Consider the following 9,415-nt stretch of genomic DNA (forward strand, 5'->3'; position numbering starts at 1 on the left):
GCACAGTCAAACTATGACCAACTTATGAATTAAAAATGATTATAATTTAATGCTGAAAATTCAGCTTTTAAAATTCTGCCAACCATACTCATTCAGTTTGGACTGAATGCCAAGGTTAGGGAAATCATGCAGTGGCGAAGTGAATTACTCCGGGGCTACACCTAACCATGCTCATTGTCTCTCAGATACACTTGAAAATCCCCTTGATAAATCTCACTGATAACATTTTCAGATTTTAATCTACAAGCATGCAATTGAATGTACATATTTCATACTAGAAGAACAAAATTATCACATCTATGTTATCTCTAACAGTGTTTTTATTTGCCTAAAATTATTATAAATTTATTTGCCATTCAGAAAGAGATTGTTGTGCACCTGTCTGGTAAAAAATAAAACATAACATTGTATGTATATTTCAAGGACTCACATTAATTTCTACTCATTTCTAATTTCTCACACCAAAGGTTGCTGACGTTTTACAGTTAGAGACAAAAAAATGAGTTTATGATTCAAAGGTATCTTCTCACCATCATCTCAGTTTATGAGAGCTCAAGTGGGTATGGTTGTACACAGCTACATTTCTGAATTAGCAACCAGAGTTCTGGACCACTGATGCAGAAGAAAGTTTGAGCTCTCTAGCTGCCATTAGAGGGCAATTAATTAAATCCAGAATTAAAGCTGATCATAGTAACAACCATGAAACCACAGGACCATCACAAAACCCCACTCAGTTTCACAGGATAGGAAATCTACCCTCCTTTGAGTCTGCGCCAAACTCACCAACATAATTGACTTTTAATTGTCCCATCAGTTCAGGAGCAATTAGTGTTGGGTAATAAATGCCGGAATTGCCAATATCCACATCCCATGAGGGAATATATTAAAAAGTGTTTGGGCACATTCCATTACTGGTCTCAGTCTCCTCAACTTTGGTTCAGGCACACAACAGAAATCCACATTTACAGCTCCTGCTGGATTTACTTAACCTGCTCCCCCTCCAGTTTTCAACAATTTACCAATTTCAGCTGCATTCAATGCAATAGATAATACCACCTCACTGAAAAGACAATTGCCATTGAATTTTTCAATATATAGACAAAACATTCCAGTATTTAATCTTGAATTACTCAAACTGCAAATTCTGAGTCGCAAATTAAATTTGTCAATCTCACCCATCCTGGTCTTGCAATTATCTCCCTTAAACTGACATCATATTTTGTTTATTCCGAATGATTTTGTTTCTGATCACAGAGTTGGAGTACTGGGATACACATTACTTCAGAAGTAGTTTTTAAATTTTGTTCTGATGTAACTTACTTTTCCTTTCCCAGGAACTTGCTGGAACCCAGCATTTACCCTTGTAAGTACAAGGAGGTCCGGCAGAAGCAAGATTCTCCTGCTGATTCCTCAAGAGTGCTGTTGCTGGACTTGGTCCTGTATGAATTCCCCAGCACCTCAGCCAAGGAATCTGGCCAAAAACCCCACACCAGATTAAACCTGGCATAGGATCCAGTAGCTTATTCATTGGAATAGTAGCAAGGAAGAATAGTAAGAAGAAGTTTTTTTAGTTCTAATTACTTGCATTTGCACTAATATTTTAGTCATTTAAAATGTTATAACATTTACTTTTGAAATTACTACTTTTAAAAATTTAATTATTTTAAATGAATAATAGTCCTGATTGCCAGGAGCATTCAAAAGCTTTCAAAAGAAAAATCTGTCAGCTTTGATGGCAAAGCTGATGGCGTGGCTTTGCTGGGTGTCAAACATTCCTCTCAGCGTCTTTGTGGACAGGACTTGTACTGGTCCATCAATTACATTGCATGAGGCCCAGTTTCCATATCAGTCCTTGCCATTTTGCACCAAGTTCACATCATCAGATCTGCACAAGTTTTTAAGGTTCTGTGGATCTCAACAGGTGCCACCCTCAGCAGGTTTTCACCCAACTAACGTAACTAAAACCTGCCTGTTGCAAAAAACCATGAGCTTCCTGTTGCCCGCTACTTTAATTCTATGTCCTACCCCACCAATCTGTCTGCATCTTCCTGTACTGCTAAACAAGGCCCAATGCAAGCATGAGGAATACCACTTCATCTTCCTCTGGGCACAGTGTTCCTTTCCAGACTCAATATCAAATTCTCTATCTTCCAGTAACTCATTTTCTGTCTGTATTAGAACTGGCCATTTCTGTTCCAAGTCATTCAACTATAACATTGGCTTAATTGTCCTCTTCCATTAGTACAGCCTGAACAAGTCCCTCTGACCTGATATTAGCAACATATAACACAGTCAAAGCACAATCACCCACTAATTGTCCATTTATCCCTCCAACCTAATCTCACTCTCCCCTTTGTTCTATCCATCCCACCCACCAACTTCCCTGCAGTTTAAAAAAAATTACCTTCCCCCCCACCCCTTTTTTCCCAGGTTAGACAAAGACACGCCAACCTGAAACTAACTGTTTCTTTTTCCACAGATGCTGGCTGACCTGCCGGATGTTTCCAGCATTTTCTCATTTTGTTTCAGATTTCCAGTATCGACAAAGCTTTTGATATTTTCTTACAAGCTGCTTGAACAAATTGATCGGAGACATGACTCACAACAAATAAAGTCAATTTTCTCTGAAGAATGGTGGAGGAAGGAGCTATAGCAACTTCTCCCACTAAAAGCAGGGTAATTTCTCCAGAAGATACAGTCAGTGGAGGATAGTTTACATATAAATTGTGGGTTAAATTAATCTCAGTTGTTTACAGTATTGTGGGCACCAAGCTTGATTGGATAATTTCACTGTCATTTATCTTCAAACTTCCTGCTTGGAACACCATCACTATAAGCAGCACTGCACCCACCCCCCCAAAAAAATGAAGATGACAACCATTGAAAAAGAAAATTTTTCCCCAATGCAAGATTATGCATTGAAATATGCAATTTAAAAATACAGTAACACAAATTACTACAGATAAGCATCTGAATTCAAAAGAATTATACACAAAGGAAACAAATGCAGGCAGAGCAAAAAGGTCAAAATATCTTTATAAAGACAATTCCTTTCAGCATCTTCGTATCTCCCAAAATTTTCAATAACTAATTTCCCTGTAATGTGTTAACTAATGTGATTTGCCAAGACTACTTAATTTTTTTTACGATTTCCAAAAGTAGCAACATCCTTTTACTAAAACAGTGCAAAATAAACAGAGTTATTGATAGAAATGAAACGGTGCAAGTCATGGGCATATCATCTCATAAAAACCTAATGGTTAGAATTCTAGTGGGTCAATAATAAAGACAAGACAGAAGAAATAGCTTCTTGCAGCTTAACCTAAATTTGCATCCAAATGTATTGGATAAATGATGTGTTTAGATCTTATTTTTTGGTACATAATAAGTGTTTTTGTAAAGCAGCTCAAGAGTCTAAAGCAAGTTCATGGTTGGCATGTGTAATGTTTTAAACATGCCATTTCATGTTCTAAGTGTAATACAGCCACTGTACAAAGGGTGACAATCATATTGATGAAACAAAATTTCCTGATTCCAAGAAGCATGCTGCTGCATGTTTAAATTAACCTTGTTTTTCTCTTTTATCCCCTTAGTAGGAAGAACCGATTTTGGATGCCAAGTTGATTCACTGCTCCTTGCAGATTTCTGTTCTTCTGCAGCTATGCAGAAGGCAGGTCATAGGCAGGGCAGTTCTGTGACATGCATAAAGCACATCATAGTTAAGTCAAATGTGCAGTACCCATAAGGCGCATCACAGCGAGGCTGGTTCTGCAACATACATAAAACATGTTAATGAGATCAGCTCACCAGCCATGCACGGTTGACAATTAAAAACACTTCTGCAATTTTGAAATTTTCACATCATATGTACAATTAAATGTCATGGTCCATTCTCTTTTATTTAGAAACCTGAAAGGATCACGAAGTGAACATTGAGAATCAAAAGCGTTAAGGGGAATAGGGATATTACAAGGATTTTAAAAAAAAATGAGCAAAAGAAACTAAAATATAAGCTCAATGGTAACCCCAAACGTGACATAATTTAGGTCACGCCACAAATTAAAAAAGCAGCTGCAAATATATTTGTTTCTTTCCTAAACTGCATGCACTAACTCACTGAGGATAACCTCATATATAGACCACTTTTCTTTTCTTACACAAGCTTGATCTACATAGTGCACTCCAATGATGATGCGACTAGGCATCGTAGAACATTACCGATTCATTCTGTTGCAGCACTGAATGTCAAGGCCTGTGGTTCCGCTCAAAATTTCCTCAAGGTGGTGAAGTACTAATTTCAGCTTTATCAATAAGACAGTAACATAATTTGAAGGTCAAAAACACGAGTTCCTCCAGCATCATCGTCTTTTTCATCTAGATTCTAGCATCTGCAGTCCTTTGTTTCTCTATAATTTGAAGGTCAAGCAGTTCCTTGTGTGCAGAAGCAAAATACAAGCAAGTGCCATCTGGGCCATTTACATCCATCAGTACTCCACTGACGCCATGGAATGGTCAAGGAGGAAGCAAGCATTAAAAGTATAGATTGTAAGAATAACAAAGTAGTCATGTATTATATGGACCTGATTGAATATTTGCAGGAAATCAAAATGTGCTTGTATACTTACAAATACATTTACAACATTTGTATAGTTCTTTTAAACTTAATTCATGAGCACAATCAAGGTCTTTTGATGTTGTTATCACAGGAGGGGGGGGGGTGGTGAGCAATCACGGCATTAGAGTTAATATATCCTAATATTTTAATTTTCAAATCGGCCCTGGCGACTTGTGACACAACTTGGCTAACCAGGAATGCACAGAGTTTGAAAGAGTGTGATAAAAGAAATATTCCCATTTTATCCTTTGACAAACATAACTTATATTTTTAAAAACAAAGCAAATAATAAACTGTCTTTCCACCACATTGGCCAGATGCTTCATCCAGAAAGTTATTTTAAGAGACAGATAGTTGGATTTCTGCTATCCTTTTCACACTAAAAAATACACAAGCTGGGTGACATGGTTGAAGGTTTTAAACTTTATTTTCTTTGCTTCCTCCCTTCCCATCCTCCTGGCTCTGATGTGACATGGCTCCATTGGATGCCAGGAGCACTTGCCCAAATGCCAAGCTAAGGGTAGGTAGCTTTGGCCATCTTATATTCAGTGGCTGAATCAGCCACTGAACTTAACACAGACAAAACCACCTTTAGTTTCACACAAACACATTTTGCACCAACAATCACAGAACAATGAACAGTAGCCCCGAGGCAATTTTTCCCATTTCTAATAGTTAGCCTGGCTTACGTCTTTCCTGCTACCCTGGCCATATTTAGAAAACTCACCATTAACTGGTTGCACTTCCTTCGTTATTACAAGTTATCTAGTCCTTTGCCTTAATTAGCGAGTTGACAGGAAGGCACTGAGAATGCTACCTTCAGAATGTGTTATGTTATTTGATTAAAAAACAGTAATGGTCAACCAAATTATTTAATCAACAGAAGGCAAATCTCTATCAATGATGGTGTTGTTAATTTTGAAAGAGTGGGCCTCAGTTGTTATTTGATAAAAATGTAGTTCTATTTATGACAGCAGGTGGAAATTATCAACTAAGGGCTGATCTCTCTCTCATAAAGCAATATGTTTCTACCTTCAAAATTCTCTCACAAGTTGTGACTGTCCAAATATAATTCCTTGAAAGATATTTTTTTCCGATCCAGAGATGAAAAGCAAAAGTGAAATTAGTAGAAATAAGACAAAAAATGGATGAAATATAAAGCAATTTTCAGAGCATCTAAAATTTAGGTTATCGTTTCTCTGGTGGAAGTCCTCAAGATAAAATTAAAGCAATAATTATTTGAAAAGAGAAAATCCAGTTTTAGTTTTATTTATGGAAATGGATGCCTGCTAAGTGTGAAATACATAGAACCATGCCAAGTAAGTGTGAGATTGGGCTTTAAGATTTCAGTTTTGATACATGGCTACTTACTTCACTGTAATTCAGGCTTATAAATTTACAATTTTTTAAAAAAAACCTCTCCATTTCCACACAAGCCAAATGAATACAAGGCAACATCACAAAATATTAATGTAAGTCACAGGATCAAAACATTCCCCATAACACAAGGCCACTAGCTACTGAGAAGCACTCAACTGACAACTTAAATGCCGGTGGCAGAAATGCTATTAAACAAAAAGGTCACATTTCCCATAAATTAGATAGGCCACCACTACATTGTTTATAAAAACAGAATAAAAGGAAATAATATTTCCAGCTTGCTCAATGTATTAAGATTAATAACTTGGAAACAAGCATATTTAAAAAAGATAAAATAATGTGGAAATCAACATTCCGTAGCATACAAGTAGGCAGGGTAGCACAAGGGCTATTGATAAACTGAGTGAACACAAAAAAAAATTTGCCAGTATAGGTTATGAATTTGATGGTAGTTGGATTTTAGCTAGTGAATGAAACCTGGGAATTGCAGACTATGAATAACTAATTGAAAAACGTCATTTCATCTGACCAGCATGAGGTTTCTATTATGAATCTTAATTTACAAAAATATCAGCTCCACAAACAAAACCTTTGTAAACTATAACAGACTACACTTACTCATTCTTAAAATATCACAGTCAAATCTGTGTGACATTTATTGATAAAGGGATTACTGTGACATCATGATTATCAATCTTCATAGTTTTTTTTCACTGAATACTACAAAAGAGCCTACTGTTAATCCAAAGGCCAATATGACATCACCAGAAATTACTGATGTTAGACAAGCAGTAAGTCATTAATTCCCATTTAGACAAGCTGCACCCAAATAGAACAGGTTTGAACACGTTAGCAAAATTAATCAGGAGTTGTGTTTTAAACTGGAAGTGTAGGCATTTAACTCTACAAATACAATATGTATCCTAAGCATAGGGGAAGGGAAAAATAGTCAAATACATTAACCATCAGCAAACCTTTATCTGGAAGGGGCAGCACAGGCATCTTTAAACTCAAACTGGTTGGTTCTGTGGTGCAACTGAATTTGAAACAACTTCAGCAACCTTAAAACTCAAATGTCAGTTCTAACAATTCTAGCGGAAGCAACTCCTCGCTGATCTACTGAACATCGCCAACTGATCATCAGTACCGAACTCAGCGTGTGAAGCCCACAGCATCTAACCTCAGTGCAAGGCTGCACGGTTGGAAACGTCTTCCAAATACCTATCACGCGAAAAGGCTTTACACCCATTGCCCCATTTACTCGGCTATTTAAAGAGAAAACTGGAAAAAGATCATAAAAAGAAAGCAAAAGGGTTTATTGCAACCATCTGCCCCTCGCTTCCCAAAGAAAAGAACAGCAATACACTTGTAACTTTAGATTGTGTTCAGGCAGCCTTACACACAAATTGTCTATTCGCTTCGAGCACGCAACGCTCAAGGTTTCCGCATCTTTGCACGGAGCTGGTTTATTTATTTTGCTTTGAAAATAAAAGAGGAAATGTCTTAAAAAGAGGGACAGGGAGGAAGCAGTGAAATGAAGGTGCGGGTGGGCAAGAGTCCAGGACAGGGGAGAGGAGGACACGCTGCACGGGCTGGGCGCGAGCGCACTGTCCCGGGGAGGCGCGCGGGGCACCGAGCCGGGCGGCGCCAGCGGGCTGCTCCTCCCGCCACCGCTGGTCCACAGGCCCAGGGACAAGGACAACCCTGCCACCTCCACAGCCGCCAAAAGCAAGTCTCTCCCCATTGCCACTGATTCGAACAACTCGCCACGGAAAGTCTCAATAATAATAATAAAAACAAGCATTTGCTATCTCCCTCTGCTCCTCATCTCACTCACTCACCTCTCACTGGGCTCCACTTGCTGCTCCCCTCTCTGCAATAAGCCGCGAGTTCATTGAGCTCCTTTTATTTCACATGTGTGCATGAAAGCAAAAAAAAGCCACAAGGACCGACTGCCAGAAAACTGCCTCTTTGCCGGGCGCTCAACGCAAAATAATGTTCTTCTACTTTGTTTTATTTTCAAATTGCCCCACGACTCTCCTCTGCTTGTCTTGTTGGACAGGAGTTTATCACTGGGCTGCGCTATGAGCGCGCTGGATCCTCTACTGCTGAGGCTCGTACTACCGCATGTTTCTCAGCGACGGGCGCGTCCCCGCCGCCAGTGCGCGTGCCCGTGAGCCTAGAGGTTCCTGGAAAGGGACACATTGCGCCTAAAGAGGGATGAAAAATAAAAGGCTACAGATGTTGCAAATATGAAATAAATGCTGGAAATGCCCAGTAGTAACGGGCAGCATCCCTGGAGAGAGATTTTAAAAAAATAGTCTTCTGCACTGCAAACGCATCAGTAGGCCGGAATTTAAAAGGCAGTTCTGTCCAAGGCTCTCCAACCTAAAACGTTAACCTGTTTGTCTTTCCGCAGATGCCGCCTGACCCTGACGAGTGCTTCCAGCATTTTTCCTGTTTTCTTTTAATTTCAGATTTCCAGCATCTGCAGGTTTTTCACTTTGTAATTTAAAAGGTTTGTTTCCAGCCAGATCTCAGCGCTCCCCAAAGTCCTTACCTAGGAGCTTGCATTTCTATAGCAGTTTGCATCATGCCCCAAGGTATCAAGTGCTTTACAGCCACTGAACTATGGTTGACATTGACCGTTGCAATGCAGGACAGGGGGCAGTCAATTTGTGCACAGCAAGCTCCCATGAGCAGCAAAATTAAATAACCAGAAAATCTCTTTTTTTTGTTATGTGAATCAAGGGATGGACATGCCTGGGGAACTCCCTTGTTTTATTGGAAGTAGTATCATGGGATCGCCTGAGTCCGGCGCAAAGAGGTGGGCACTCCCTGGAATGTTCCGGGTAATATAGGAAACGCGCACGGCAAGATCCCGCAAACTATTCTTAGCTGCAACATACGATTATGGGTAACAGAGGGTCTGTAAATGTAACGTGTTTCTGATTTGGGCATCGAGCTCACAGTCCTCAATTTGATGCAATTTATGTGAACGTGGATTTTGCTTGGAAGGGAATCCTTTGCCTCACGTCATCCATTTCCTCTCCGCTGGGAATTCTCTCATCTCCTATTAACAGGCGTTTATTACTAGTCTTCACATTTGTTGATAATCGTTCACTGCCAGCGACAGAAAGGGCAGCTAACGTTCACGCGGACAATGCACAAAATCATTTTAAGAGATTCGTCTTTTCCTGGTTTTCCCCGATTACATTACAACAAAGATTCATGAACGCACGTGAAACAGAACAGCATTTGACAATCACTTTGCATTTATCCAATGCCACTGGGAACAGTCCGCAAAGGCACAGGGTATGCCTTGAATTCTTCAAGTTTTCGTATGAAAAATAAATCTAAATTAAATCCAATCAGTAAAAGGGTAGAAACGTATCTGTTCAAAACTCTAACCTATGAAAT

General features: G+C 39.2%; 1 protein-coding gene across 5 annotated transcripts in view; it reads right to left on the reverse strand.

Annotated features, from left to right (window-relative positions):
* The window catches only part of LOC127571220 (diacylglycerol kinase beta), a 450,652-nt gene extending 442,521 nt beyond the window's left edge, over window positions 1-8,131 (reverse strand). For 4 of the 5 annotated variants that reach the window (XM_052017424.1, XM_052017441.1, XM_052017405.1 and 1 more), the window contains exon 1: window positions 7,837-8,093. The gene's annotated coding sequence lies outside the window, so the exon portion shown is untranslated. Of the gene's footprint in view, window positions 1-7,836 lie in introns of all 5 variants that reach the window. The other variant, XM_052017450.1, reaches the window with a different exon arrangement.
* Window positions 8,132-9,415: the final 1,284 nt, after the last annotated feature.

Source organism: Pristis pectinata, chromosome 1 (genome assembly GCF_009764475.1).
Source record: "Pristis pectinata isolate sPriPec2 chromosome 1, sPriPec2.1.pri, whole genome shotgun sequence".
Taxonomy (NCBI): Eukaryota; Metazoa; Chordata; class Chondrichthyes; order Rhinopristiformes; family Pristidae; genus Pristis; species Pristis pectinata.